This window comes from Phacochoerus africanus, chromosome 2 (assembly GCF_016906955.1).
Source record: "Phacochoerus africanus isolate WHEZ1 chromosome 2, ROS_Pafr_v1, whole genome shotgun sequence".
Classification (NCBI taxonomy): Eukaryota; Metazoa; Chordata; class Mammalia; order Artiodactyla; family Suidae; genus Phacochoerus; species Phacochoerus africanus.
This window is the reverse complement of record NC_062545.1, coordinates 143776444-143792431: the sequence shown is the minus strand read 5'-3', so window position 1 is coordinate 143792431 and position 15988 is coordinate 143776444. Positions and strand designations below refer to the sequence as shown.

Here is a 15988-nt window from a genome sequence, read left to right as displayed (position 1 = left end):
CTCTTTCCCTACTAAATATAAGTTCCATAAAAACAAAAGTTTTGGCAGATTTTGTACACTGCTATCTCCACTAGCATCTAGAAAAATGCCTATGACACCTGGGTTCTCAATAAACATTTGTTAAGTGAATGAGGTAGAGATACACATGTAGCAATTCACATGGAAAAGATTTCTATAACATATTGTTAAGAGAAAAAAACCAAGCTGTACAGAATATAAATTCAGGACAAAAATCCATACACAAGCAATGAATAATCTGAAAATAAAAATAAGAAAAATTCCACAAGCAATAACATCAAAAAGAATAAATCTTTGGAATATATAATAAAATATATTTCTTTTGAACAGAACTATAAGACCTGTACAATGAAAACTACAAAACACACACACAAAAATAAAAGACCTAAATAAATGGAAAGACATCCCATATTCATGGATCAAAAGACGTAATAACAAGGAAAACTGACTCCTCAAATAGATCTACCGACTCAACACAAACCTTATCAATATTCCAGCTGCCCCTTTTGCAGAAATTGACAAGCAAACCCTAAAGTTCACAGAAATTCAAGGAACCAAGATAGTCAAAAAAAAAATCGAAGATTGAGTATTCACATGTCCCAATTTCAAAACTTACTACAAATCTACAGAAATCAAGAATTTGTGTTAGTGGCTAAAGAAAAGACACAGAGATCAATGAAAAAGAACTGAGAGTCCACAAATAAATTCTTAGACCTATGGTCAACTGATTTTCAAAAAGGGTGCCAAGACAATTCAATGGGAAAGGATAGTCTTTTCAACAATGGTACTAGGACAACTGGATCTCTACATGTAAAAACATAAAGTTGGGCCCTACTTCACATAATGCTGTTTACAAAAGTTAACTCGAAACAGATAGCAGGCCTAAATGTAGGATCTTAAAATACAAAACTCTTAGGGAGTTCCCGTCGTGGCCCAGTGGTTAACAAATCTGACTAGGAACCATGAGATTGCGGGTTCAATCCCTGGCCTTGCTCAGTGGGTTAAGGATCGCTGCCACGAGCTGTGGTGTAGGTCGCAAACAAGGTTCAGATCCTTTGTTGCTGTGGGTCTTGAGTAGGCCGGTGACTACAGCTCCGACTAGACCCCTAGCCTGGGAACCTCCATATGCCTTGGGAGCAACCCTAGAAAAGGAAAAAAAGACCAAAAAAAAAAATACAAAACTCTTAGAACAGGATATAAATATTTATGACCTTGGTTAGGCAGTGGTTTCTTAAACAGTAATACCAAAGGCAACAAAAGTAAAACAGACAAACTGGACTTTACCAAAACTTTTACCCTGTGTGCTTCAGAGGAACCAATTATGAAAGTGAAAAAAAAAAAAAACCCTATAGAATAGGGGGAAATATTTATAAATCATATATCTGATAAGGGACTTATAACCAGAACACATAAAAACACTTAAAAGCCAACAATAAAAAGAAAAATAACCCAATTTTAAAATAGTAAAGGATCTGAATAAATATCCAAAGACGGACAATCAGCACATGAAATGACATTCATCATTAGTCATTTAGCAAATGCAAATCAAAATCAAACAGATATCTTCATATCCACAAGATGGCTAAAATAAAATGGTCCGATAATCAATCTGGCAAGGAAGTAGAAAAATCAGAAAAAAAATCCTCATATATTTCTGCAAACACTTTGGAAAAGAGTTCCTCAAAATGTTAAACAGCTACGCCCCAGTAGTTTCACTCCTCAGAATGTACCCAAGAAATTGAATACCTATGTCCACACAAAAGCTCATATATCAGTGTTCCTAACATGATTCATAATAACCAGAAAATGGAAATAATCCAATTATCAACTGATGACTGAATAACAGTATGTTAATCATACAATGAATGAAACTCAAAAATACTATTTAAAAGAAGCCATACACAAAAGGACACATATTTTATGATTCCCTTTACATGAAATGTCCAAAATAGGCAACTTTATAAAGAAAGAAAGCAGATTAGTGGTTGCCAGGGGCCGAGAAGTAAAGAAGCAGGGTGAATTACTACTAATAGGCACAGGGTTTCTTTTGGGAATGAAAATGTTCTAAAAATTAGACAGTGATGGTGGCACAACTGAATATACTGAAACCCACATTAAAAGGATGAGTTTTGGAGTTCCCGTTGTGGCACAGTGGAAACGAATCTCACCAGGAAACATGAGGTTGCAGGTTCGATCCCTGGCCTTGCTCAGTGGGTTAAGGATCCGGTGTTGCCATGAGTTGTGGTGTAGGTTGCAGATGCGGCTCGGACCCCACGTTGCTGTGGCTCTGGTGTAGGCCGGTGGCTACAGCTCCAATTAGATCCCTAGCTTGGGAACCTCCATATGCCGCAGAAGCGGCCCTAGAAATGGCAAAAAGAAGAAAAAAAAAAAAAAAGGATGAGTTTTACGGTATGTGAACTGTATCTCAAAAAAGTTGGAAATTGTAGTAATAATGTATAGCATAATTTTTAGAAACCACCCCCAAAAGGGAAAAAACTACAAGTAACTGTACTCAGAGATATTTGTTTGGTATTCACCAGGTGTTTTTGTTTTTCTACACTTAAAATTTAACAACTATTTAAGTTTTGGAACCAGCTAAAGAGGAAACTTTTGCTTCTTTTTATACTTTAAAAATAACAAATGTTATTAAGTTTCAGAACTGGTTAAGGAATAGTAAAACATCTACTTCATTTTATACTTTAAAAATACATATTTTTTCTGTATTTCCTTATTCTCAAAAATAATTACTTCTACACACAAATATTTGAGGAAATGGACAACCATGAAATATAAGCGGCTCTCTGGGGGAGTTCCCATCGTGGCTCAGTGGTATTGAACCCGAATAGTATCCATGAGGACACAGGCTCCAACCCTGGTCCTGCTCAGTGGGTTAAAGATCCAGTCTTGTCATGAGCTGTAACGTAGGTCATAGACATGGCTTGGATCCCACATTGGTGTGGCTGTGGCTTAGGTTGGCAGCTGCAACTGTGATTTGACCCCTAGCCTGGGAACTTCCACATGCCCTGGGTACAGCCCTAAAAAAAGACACTCCCCCCCCCCAAAAAAGAGGCTCTCTGGAAATGCAAAAACACTAGAATTTCTAGCTTTATGAGTAATGGGAATAACCTAATTTTTTTTTGGGGGGGGGGTCTCTTTTGGGCCTCACTTGCAGCATATGGAGGGTCCCAGGCTAGGGGTTGAATTGGAGCTGTAGCCACTGGCCTACACCACAGCCACAGCAACATGGGATCTGAGCTATGTCTGCGACCTACAGCAGAGCTCACAGCAACACTGGATCCTTAACCCACTGAGCGAGGCCAGGGATCGAACCTGTGTCCTCATGGGTGCTAGCTAGATTCGTTTCCACTAAGCCACAACAGGAACTCCAAACCTAATATTTTAAATTGAGGATCTGCTGGTAAATCTAGGCTGAATGGTCACATTTATATATAGGAGTAGAATTTGGGGATCACAATCGCTGTGCACTGGAAGAGAAATGAACTCACAATGTGATTCTTGGCCCTCCCCTTCCCTCTGGGTTCTAAGAACATTTCCAAAAGCTAATAAACTATGCTTATTTACCTACCTGAAAAACTATGAAAGGTAAACTTACAATCTGCCACTATTTAACATGTTATCTTTCCCCAATGTTTACTTAAGTGGCTTACTAGTAGTGCAAATCTTATCTCAGTTTAGATCTCAAATGAATCTATGGAGACCCTTAAGAATTTCCAAATTACCAGAATTTTTTCAGTTTTCCTGGCTTTAATGATAAATCACTTACTCTAGTCAACAATTATACCATCTGAAAACAGAAGCAAATGCACCACATATATAGTTCCAATGATTTATTATTGTGAAATTTTCCTCTGGATTTCTTTTGCACATGGATAAATTGAGTTCAATCTTACGCATAGCATAATCTAAAATTAAACCTAGAATTATGTTAGCACTCAGCGCGCACACACGCGCGCACGCGCACACACACACACACACACACACACACACACACACAAAATTCCTAATGCAATATACCAAAAGAATTAAAGGTAGGTGGATTTTCCCTGAAATAATCACAAACACACATTTTCATTTTATTTCATCTGTCTATCAAATGTAGCATCTAAATTCATAAAATAAAATCTGAGCTCAGGACAACAACAGACCACTGGCTTCTAATTTAACTTCAAAATACTTTTTAAAAATTTACACCATATTGTCACAACATTGTAAATCAACTACACTTCAATAAAATTTAAAAAAATGAAAAAATTTCCAACATATAATTTTAAGTGAACTGAACTGCATCTGTTAAAAGATAGAGTTGTTTTTCTAAAGATCATACATACCTGAAGGATATAAATATTAAACACTGAGGACATTTAATTTTCTATTACTATCTAGTAAAATACTTCAGTGTAGCCTAATTACAAATTTTCTTTTGAGCAGTTATCAACTAGAGTAATATTTCTCTAATTGGAAAATAAAAAGTGCAATTCTGATCACTCAGTATATGAACATTCATCCAACACTCAAAAATGTCTGAAACTGCAAATGGAAGAAAAAAAGGAGACATTTTTCTCATTGAATCTTCAACTCAAGAGTAAAAAAAATATTTGATTTCAGTAGAGATAAGCACTTAGGAAAAGCAGAATTCAATAACTGTATCCTACAAGAAAGCCCTAAAAGGGCGTTCCCATTGTGGCTCAGTGGTTAATGAACCCGAATAGCATCCACGAGGATTCGGATTTGATCCCTGGCCTTGTTCAGTGGGTTTCGGATCTGGTGTTGCCATGAGCTATGGTGTAAGTCGCAGACGTGGCTCAGATCCTGCATGGCTGTAGTTCTGGCGTAGGTCAGAGGCTACAGCTCTGATTCGACCCCTAGCCTGGGAATCTCCATATGCCACTGGTGCGGCCCTAAAAGACAAAAAGAGACACACACACACACACACACACACACACACGCACGCACGCACGCACGCACAAAAAAAAGACAGAAAGCCTCAACATTAGTAAGTACAAGGAGATCCTCGAAGAAGGCTGAGACCTACAGGAAAGGTAAAATTTGTCGGCTGTCTTCCAGGGAGACAGAAATGCACTGGGCAAAAGGTTGGGAACGAGGCTGAATAGCTCAAAAAAAACTGAAAAAAAGCCAGAACTGCTTGATGGTTCTGAACAAAGAAGGATGTGAGACAAAGAGAATCCAGATCATATGGGACCTTTTTCTTTTTTTTTTGTCTTTTTGCCATTTTCTTGGGTCACTCCCGCGGCATATGGAGGTTCCCAGGCTAGGGGTTGAATAGGAGCTGTAGCTGCCAGCCTACACCAGAGCAACAACAACGTGGGATCCGAGCCGCGTCTGCGACCTACACCACAGTTCATGGCAATGCCGGATCCTTAACCCACTGAGCAAGGCCAGGGATCGAACCCGCAACCTCATGGTTCCTAGTTGGATTCATTAACCACTGCGCCACGATGGGAACTCCTCATATGGGACCTTTTTGACCTATTAAGGATACTGCATTTTATTCTAAAAGCAATGGAATGCCAGAGAATAATCTTAAACAGAAAGTAACAAGGTTAGACTTGTATTTTTAAAAGATCACTGTAAAAGACAATTGCTATTTGTTCACAATACTCTAAAAGAATCATAAACTATAGAGAACTGATGACGCTCACCCAAGTTAACTGATACAAAATCAACACCAGCAAATGATCAAGTGTAATAGAAAAATGATCCTATTTACAATGAATATATATATAGTATCTAGGAATAAACTTAATAAAGTATGTGTAGAAAGCATTTATGAAGAAAATTATAAAATATAAAAGAATAAATGGCAAGATAAACTATGTCAATTCTCAAGTTAATTTATGTATTCAATGCAATTCCAATTAATATCCCTGAAGGAATTTAATATACTGGTTTTAAATTATTATGGAAGAGTAAAGTCTAAGAAGAATCAACAAAGTTCTGAAAAAGAAAAAGGGGTAGACTTTGACCCACAGATTTCAAAGCTTAAAATAAAGCTATTTGAAATAAAACAATGTAGTAGTGCTGTTAAAAAAAAAGACAAAAATTAAAAAGAATAAAGAAACTAATATCAATCCCAAGCATTTGGCATATGATACAGGTAATATTAAAAAAAAATTAATGGAGGAATTCCCATCACGGCGCAGTGGTTAACAAATCTGACTAGGAACCATGAGGTTGCGGGTTTGATCCCTGGCCTCGCTCAGTGGGTTAAGGATCTGGCATTGCCATGAGCTATAGTGTAGATCGAAGACGCGGCTCAGATCTGGCGTTGCTGTGGCTCTGGCACAGGCCGGTGGCTACAGCTCCGATTAGACCCCTAGCCTGGGAACCTCCACATGTCGCGAGTGCCTCCCTAGAAAAGAGGAAAAGATGAAAAAAAAATTAATGGAGAAAGGACTCAATACTTAATGTTGGGACTTGTTTTTCATATGAAAAAAAAATTGATTCCTAACTCCCTCCCAGATGGAACTAAATGCAAAAAAAAAATAAAAAACAAAAACCTCACTATCTCAACTCTCAGCAGACAATATTAAAAGGGGGGTTCATCAATAAAAAACACAAATCATAAAAGACTCATGAGTTTGACTTCAAAAATTGATTCTGTATCCCAAAGGGAGTATCACAATGGACAGCAAGTAGAATTTTGTTTTATTTTTATTCTCATAACTTCCCTAGTTGCATTATAAAGCAAGAAGGTTCAATGAGATGATCTCCAAGGTCCTTTACAACACAAATGTCTCTTAACTTTCTTTTTAAAACATTAGCTTATGAAACATTCAAAACATACAGAAAATAATAAAATTCACAGCCATATATTACACCACCCAGAATTAATAATCAAGGAAATGTAAGTTAAAATGAGATGTCATTTCACTCTCACAAATTGGCATAAATTTTTAAATATGACAATCTCCAGTATGGGCTAGAATGCTGGAAAAAGAAATGCCATATACTACTGATAAAGTATATACTGACATAACCATTTCAGAGAAGAACTTAGCAACATCTAGTAAAGTTAAATATATTCACAATCTATTTCCCAACAATCTCACTTCCACGAATCTGCACAAAGAAATGTGTAAAAATGAGCACTACAGCACTGTTTACAATAGCAAAAAAGGAAACAACTCAAAACATCTGTTAGTAGTGAGACACATACATTTTATATATTATACAATGATATATAATAAACATGTTTAACCACATAGCAGCTAAACTGAACAAACTAGATCTATAAGCATCAACATCTCAAAAAATACTAAAAAAAAAAAGCTGATGAAAGATATGTACAATGCAATACCATTTTGTTAAAAGTTTAAAACACAAAACTCAACACTGTATATATTGCTTATGGACACAAGTATACATATACAGTAAAGGTATAAACAAGGATATGAAACTCAAGCACCTCAGGATAGTTATTAGCTTGGGTAGGGAGAGGGTAATATAGGGCTTGGGGTGAAACTGCTACAACTGACTATGTAAGACTGCACTGCTTCCTCAAAGGATCAAAACCGGCATAATTCATATCCGGGTGGTGAGTAAATGAGTATTTGCTGTTATTTATATTTTAAGTGTTTTGTAATTAAAATGCATACATACATATTTTTTAAAAAGATTAGCATATAATATCCAAGCTGAAAATTACCTTGGATATCATCTAATCCAACCTACTTCTTTTATTAAAAAAACTAAGAAAAGATATCAGAATAAGAATATAAAATACTCCTGCAGTCAGGGCAATGTTAAACATATACTAGGCAGTTAAAATATCATTTAAGGGAATTAGATCTTGATTGCTTCAAAGAAAACCTTGGTAGGCTGAATAGTGAGTGATCAGCCCCAATTTCTCAAGATCTGCTATCAGCAAGGAATATAGATGTGCATGCACACATATGCGCACGCATGCCCTCCCAGGAATGCCTTGTCAAATTCAGCACAAGCATAGGCAGTAAAGTGGGTCTTTGGCTGAAGCCTAGAGTGTTCCTGATCATACTCAGAGTTCATTAGCCCACAGCAGAATACCTAAAAGTAGTCTTCAACTAGAAAGAAGCGCATTTATCTAGAACTTACAAATCTAAAATGAGACAGAGAGCAAATATTTACTGTTTACATAGAATCTTCAATCCAGGAGTAAATAGTTTAATTTTAGCTGAGATTAAGTGACCTACCTATCTTCCAACTGAGAATCACCTATTTTTAAGGTCACCCCTCCCTACCCATCATCTACCCAAAAGATGGAAGAAGAACTGGGGGAAGGGGTAGACTTTTTGCTGAGTTAAATGAAACCTGAAGATTTTACTTTTTCATGTTGAAGATAATTTGAAATATAATACATTGGGCAATAATTACATCTAAATAAATGATTTTAAATACAGAAATCTACTTTTATGTATATAAAAGTCTAAAGTTAAATCAGCATTTAACATATTATATACTTAAAGTGTTCTCATTTCAACATCAGAGTCAACATTTAAGAAGCAGTTACATTTTATCAAGCACAATGTACCCTTGTATTAGCTACCAAACTCTACCCGTTAAATTTTCCATTTTCCCTGTTTTTTTTGTGTGTGTTTGTTTGCTTTTTAGGGCCGCACCCACGGAATGCGGAGTTCCCAGGCTAGGGGTGGAATGGGAGCTACAGCTACAAGCCTATACCAAAGCCGCAGCAACACAGGATCCAAGCCGCGTCAGTAATCTACACCACAGCTCATGGCAACACCAGATCCTTAACCCACTGAGTGAGGCCAGGGATCAAACACTCAACCTCATGGGTACTAATCAGATTCATTTCTGCTGTGCCACAACGCGAACTCCCCTCTCTGTTCTTTAAATATGTTTAATACGTGTCCAAGTGCATTTAGGCTGCTCATATAACAAAACACCATAGACTGGGTGGTGTATAAACAATAGAAATTTATTTCTCACAGTTTTGGAGCCTAGCAAGTCCAAGATCAAAGCAGGGCAGAATCCATGGCTGGCGAGAATCGGCTTCCTGGTTCATAGATGGTAGTCCTCTGGCTGGAACCTCATAGAGCAGAAGTGAGGGAGCGCTTTAGAGTCTTATAAAGGGCACTAATGCCATTCTGAGGACTTCCATCTCATGATCTATTCACCTTCCAAAGGCCCCACAATCAAATATCAACACATCAGGAGGGTCAGAATTTCAACATAAGAATTTTTGGGGGGTAGGAGGACATAAACATTCAGTATACAGCATTATAGCAAAGTAGGTAAAAAAACTGAGTATGAATGAAGCAGCATAAGTAATTAGGGAACTTTTCATTTCTTAGGAGCTCTCAATTTTAATTATCTTAAACAGCATGGTTTTCTATCACCAACACGGAATACAACACATTATCAGCTTACTTCAGCAAACTAGAGAAGAAAAATGCTGCTTAGTTATTCTTCGTGTGAAATAGGATTTATCAACTAGTATACACATCACATCGGGACTCAAAAGACAGGTATTTTTTTATTTCCCAAAACAAAACTTTAACGTCTCTATTCATGGTACACTGGAAGGTTATCAATACTGGCGCATGTACACACAAAGCACAATAAATAGAATTCCTAAGAAAAAGTACTAAGATAATCAAAAGCCGAAAATAACCCATATTTTTCCCTGTGACCCATTAGCTTTATATAGAAAACATTGCTGGACATTTCATCCTTTCCCTTCCAAAGAACAGGATTATGCTTTATATATGATAAAAGATAGCAAAGTATTTATGGCCAGTATGAAAAAAATCCTGTAGTGGTATCTGCAGTGCTAGAGGTATCATCTGAAAAAAAGAATATCACTTTTAAGACTACAAGGGAGTGAAAAAAATGTGACATTTGTCCACACTGAATGGTACATACCTGTCTATTCTCTTTTGTAGCGTCTTAACATTTAATTTGGAAAAAAATTCATAATAATTTTTTATTCTGCATCAAATAATATATAAAAATAAATGAGTTAGAATATTGGCTATAGTTCACAAGGGCAATCCTAAGGCTACTTTCTCACATTCAAGAAGAAGGTAAGTTAGAAGTCTATTAGAAACCTGAAATGGATAAGCCATTCTTTTTGATACAAGGAGACAAAAGTCATCAAATGAAAAGAATATATGTAGAAGTACTGGTAGCATCTTCATTGAGCCCCTAGCCGTGTAATTTGTGTGCAGCACTACTTGTCTCAAATGTGAACAGGAACATTCTGAATTACTAGAAGTATACACAATGGACACCTATTAAGAACTAAAAAGAGCTACAAGCCTGCATACCACAAAGAGAGGGGTCAAAAAAAAAATGTCTAATGTTTCATTTCTGTTACATAAAGGGATCTGAGCTTGAATAACCTCAATTGATCCCAAAGGATACAGACGATCAACTTCTAGAACACACTGAACTGTTAAGAGTCATCACAGTAGTCTCCACATTGGCCAAGCCAAGAGTTTCATTTGAAGGAAGACTTCACCCAGCTTGTCTAAGTGTTCAGGGCTCACACATGACCTCCTTGCTTTTAAATGCAGCATAGATGCTAACTTTTAATTAATAAAGTCTTACTAGAGCAACCTCTTCTACGATCCACATATGACATCTTGTATGAGATTCTGGAGGATTCCTAAAATTGAACTTCGTGAATAATGGTATCTAATAAGGTTCCAAGTCTCTAAAACCTCTTTTCCTTTCCGATCAACCTTATTCAGTTGCCATTTATCACAGTAACAGGAGATGTCAAAAGTAACCAACTTGTTTCCCTAGGCAAGTCACTACATCAGCCATAAGGTCACTTTATACAGCAGTATTAATCTACTTTTTCGAGAATGTTCCCATTTAAAAAACACAATCCCCTGAAACAAAGCAATTATCACTTTTATTTAATGGAAGGAACAGAGACAAGACTTAGAAAGCTAAATGGCCCGTTCATTCATGCCCAACTAGGAAGCTAGAAAAGTATGAACCCACAATCTTCTGACACTAGAGTTAGTACTTCTTTTTGAAACCAATGATTCTTGATGGCTTTTGTTCACAGAACCTTTTGAGACTCTGAGGCAACTAAAATTTTATACGTAATTTTAGGGCATTCACAGTCGCAAGGCTTAAAATCAAACAGTAATAACTGTCAGCTAAATCTCATATGCAAACAGTAGCATTCATTAAAAAAAAGTATACTGGACTTATTTAATTTTTAGATAGACTTTATACTTAATAATCTTCTTTTTGATTTAATATCCATAACAGCATTTACTCATTGAAGATAACTTAGAGCAAAGCATTATAAGCAACATTTCTGAGATTAAATGAAAATGAAAAGTTGGCAAAGAAATCCATCATATATTTATTAATAAGTCATCTTACTTAAAAACTATTTACATAGCATCTTTAAGTATTTCGAACATTTCATGTTTTGGACATAGAATATATGCTTGTATATTAATACGATTTCCAATTTTACTTTATTTTATTAGAAGAAAAAACCCCTACACTAACTGCTATAGTCCAAAAAGGTCCATTGATCGTTATCTTGCTGAAAGTTCCCTTCTACTAATATCACAGAAAACACGTAACTCCAAAAGGTGAGTAGGTATTCTCAAAGCAAAATAACACTCCTGCCAAAAAGTAGGACACGAACACGTGCCATTTTGCACAATCCTGAGGCTCAAACTGCAGCCCTGGCTCTGCCATCTGGTGACTTTAAGGAAACCATTTTTGAGTTCCTGCTTTGGCACAGCAGGTTAAGGACCCACCTCAGCTGTGGCTCACATTCGATCTCTGGCCCAGGAACTTCTATATGCCATGGGTACTGGCAGGAAAAAGGGGGGGGAGGTGGGGGGGGGGGGAGAAAAGAAAGAAAGCAGGAAGAAAGAAAGAGGGAGGGGAGGGGAGAGAGAGAAGGAAGGAAAGGACAAAAACCATTTTAAAGCTCTGCACTTCAGATTTCCTTAGGTGTAAAATGACTGGAGTAACTGACCTCAAGGATAGTCCCACTCAGGCTTAAAAAGTCTATAAATTTATGACCAGAAGATAGAATGACACTTACCCCCAGAAAAACCCCAGAGTATTTACAGGCAACTGCTAAACTAAGTTTATATATATATATATGAACACTAACACACTATGTGCCAGATACTGAGTGGTGGACTGGGACCAGGATATTAGGATATGAAGTGTCTAACATTGACAGTGTATTAAGGAAGGAGTAAAACAATTTTCTTTAGAACAGATGAGAATGGGAGGTCTTGGAAGGGCACCAGGAGAATGGGGCTCCATTATATGACAGGGTTTTACCAAAAAAAAAAAAAAAAAAACCTGCTACGGGGATAGTCACCAGACTATATGCTTCCAAAAGACAGAGTCATGAGTCTTGTCTTTATAGCCCCTACACCTAGCTCAGCCTTGATATTTACAGCAGATATCCAATAAATGTTAGCTGGCCACTTACTAATAACTCACGCACTCATACTCTGGTAATGCACTCGCTGGTATATACAGGAGTCCCTGCCTTTAAAGAGTGAGTTCAAAACCAATGAGCAAGAAAACAATGTAAAGGATAATATAATATGTCCACTGCATAGAAAGTGCTTTGAGACCATTCAGAAAAACTGGGTAGGAAGACTTCAAAGGATAATACTTATTGAGTGCCTATGTGTTAAGCATTTTACATTCTTCAATCCTAAAAACTCTTGAGTTAGTCTCACTATTCCATTTTACAGATGACAAAACTTGCAGCTCAAGAGTAAGATACTTGTCAAGGGTCAGACAACTAGGGTAAGCCAGAATTTAAAGCAGGATCTAATTACAAAACTATTTCCACAATACATACCATAATGTCTTTGATTTTTATACTTTACTTTTACATTTGCAGTGGGGAGAAAACAGGGACTGTCAAAATCAGCCAAAACTTTGTTGCCCTGAATCACCAAAAAAAGAGTATCTAAGACTTACCCAAGTATTTTACTTGAAAAAATCACTTCTGAAAAATTATCTTCACTCATAAAAATCTGAAAACTAATTTTTTAACAGCTGCATATGTACTTAATGTAATGTTTCTACATTTTAACCTATACAAGTACAGGTCTAAAACAAAAGGACAAAACATGACTGAAGATCATAACTAGTCATCATTTAAGAAAACAGACCACTGTAAATATTATTTCATGTACTTGTGTTGAAAAAGTTAGGTATGATCTGTAGTTTTAGATTATTCCACTGACTGCATGTTGAGAGAAAAAGAAAATTATTCCAAAATTGTTTTAAAGGGAGAGGGGATTGTTTTTGGACGGAAGAGAGGAGGAGCTATTTAGAAATGATCTGTAATTTAAGAAAATTGATTATATGTTACATGTCAAAGACATTATAGGTACCCAATAAATCCTGTTAAATGGACCTGCCAAGTGGGATGAGAATGTGTCTTCTTTTTTCCCTTTTGACTAATAAGAACCCTTATTTTAAGAAGTTATTTTTCAAACCATGAAAAAAGTGTAAATCTGAGAGAGATGAAATAAAGGCAATTCCAAAACCTGTAAAAAGGAATCAAAACATTGTAATTTGTATCTCCGCGTAAACTTCTCAGTAACTCAGCAATGCCAAAGGATGGTAAACATGCTATTCACCACACCAAAGTTAAAAATATTGACACAATAAGATTTCCACAGTTTACATTCTAATTTTGTAAACAGAGATCATCATTTCTTGAAGCTACTTCTTGTTTCTGTTTTGTCGTGATTAGTTTCTTTAAAGGTCCTCTGGTCATTCCTGGGCTTATCATCACCATCATTAATATTGTATTCACTCCGCTAAAAATGTGAAAAGTACCTCAGAATTTACCAGTTGGATCTAATTCCAAAATTATTACACTTCTTCTTATCTTCCTAAATTCTAAACTTTTTTAAATGGTTTACAAAATAATCTCTTAAATAAGGGTACTGACTGGTCAGAGGTGTAATATAAACACTTCTCATCCTACTTATCCAATTCATTTGACAAGATTTATTGGGTATCTCAAGTTTCTTTCACATTTTTTAACAGCTGTATATCTAAACCTTAGATCACTTCCATTTCAAGCCCTCTTCTCTCCCACCCACAACCCCCAATTCTGGAATAATTTGTTTCTTTCAATATTACAAGTAGTGGAATGATCCAAAATTATGGTTCATACCTGTATTCCTTCATAATTGATGGAGATAACTTTGGACTGTAAATCCCATATGACATTAGTTTACATTTTTAACAGCACCCTAGCCACTTAGTAAATATAATACCAAACAGCCTGTGTAATGTTTCTATTTTAACATATCCAGAGGACGTTTTAGAAAATTCGGAAATTAAATTATCCTTCGAGGATTTTAAGATTAATCAAGCAGCGTCCATATTATTTTTTTCATTTTAATTCACTAAAGCATTTGCCGCATTAAATTCTGATTTTACCAACAAACACCTCTACACTATGACGAGCCCTTTTCATTTTCTCAATTGGGAGAAGAGGGGGAAAAAAGGCCAACTGTTTACAGGCTGCATTTAACAGTCCCCAGCAAACACCGTAGTTCACGTTTAATTTCAAAATCGCGATAAGTAATCTGTGAACACGATCCTTGGGCTTGATTTATCATTTCATCCGCCCTCCGTCCCCACCAGTCCACCCCCAAAAGCTCAACCCACCCAAGCACACATCTGAATATTTCTTCATCATGAAGACCAAAACCTCAAGAACACCAAGAAAGAGCTTCCCTCAGAAGAAAAACGCCAGCCCTTCGCAGCCTGGGGCCCAGACCCGCTTGGCGAGTCCCGCTCCAAGGAAAGCCACCTCTCGACGCCCTGCACGCCCCGCCCCGGGCCCGCTCGCGTCCCCTCAGGCGACAAAACCCTCCCTCCGGCGCCCCGCCAGGACTGACAGTTAGGACAGCAGCAGCCGCTGCTAGCAGAGGCCTACTTCTGGCATGGACCCTCCAGACCATGGGACCCCAAACACTCGCCCCGGCGGGGGTAAGGGGCGTCCATACCCTCGCCAAAGCCGTCCCGGAGAGAGCTTGGGAGGCAGAGGGGACAACGGGAGGTGCCGCCCAGCCTTTCCCATCCCAGGCCCCGTCTTTCCCCGTCCAGGCCCCGTCCTCAGCCACACTGACCTGTAGTCGCCCCCGCGCCTGGGCTGCGGCCCTCGCAGCAGCAGCCGCCTCACTGGTCGTCGTCGCCCTCGCCCGCCGCCTCCGCCCGCCACCGCCTCGTTCCCTTTCGCTGCCGCCACCGCCGGCGCTCATGCGGGACCCGCGCTTCCTTCTCCGGAGACCAAGGCCGGGAAAAGGGGCGCAGGGGCCGCAGCAAACCCCGCGCTCTTCGCCAGCCGCTGCTCCGCCGCTGCCTGTCCGCACACGGGGGGCTACGGGACCCCGCCTGGTCGGGGCTAGGTGCGAGTTGCTACGAGCACGGCACCGAGGATGAGCCGAGGGACGCGCCGCCGCCCGCGGCAGTGAGTGCCGGGTCGGGAGGGGTGAAGCGCAAGTCGGCTGCGGCGGCTGGGGGCGAGGGCCGGAACCGGCAGAAGGCTAGGCGGAGGCGGGGTGCGCGAGCGAGAGGAGGGCTGTATGTTGAGATTCTGGCGCAGGGGATTCAAGCTGTCTTCTCCTGCAGTCACCCCGAGCCGAGCGCCACCATCTTGGGAAAACGCGGATCTCGCGGCCGCGGCGCAAGCCGGGAGGACAGGCTGGGCGGGCCGAGTATCCCGGCAGACACCGCGCGCCGCCGGCCGGGCGAGGGCTCCAGGCCTGGACGCAGGGACGCAGGGCGGGGCCGGGGTACGCGCGGGTGGGCACAGACCTCTGCCCCGCCCTCTACCTCTAGCTCCGCCTCCTTCCTGCTTGCCGTCGTCGCCAGCGCAGGGGCAGTTGGGAAGGGGAAGTGGCTCGCGGCTTCTCGGAGTCCTCCCAGGGTCGGTCGCCATTTTGGGGCT

The 15988-nt window shown here is 39.1% G+C and overlaps 1 protein-coding gene across 3 annotated transcripts in view; it reads right to left on the bottom strand.

The window, feature by feature from the left end:
* The window catches only part of UBE3A (ubiquitin protein ligase E3A), a 97964-nt gene extending 82254 nt beyond the window's left edge, over positions 1 to 15710 (bottom strand). The window contains exon 1 of one of the 3 annotated variants that reach the window (XM_047766858.1): positions 15168 to 15710. The gene's annotated coding sequence lies outside the window, so the exon portion shown is untranslated. The remainder of the gene's footprint in view (positions 1 to 15167) is intronic. The other 2 variants (XM_047766860.1, XM_047766861.1) reach the window with 2 other exon arrangements.
* Between the last annotated feature and the right edge of the window lie 278 nt (positions 15711 to 15988).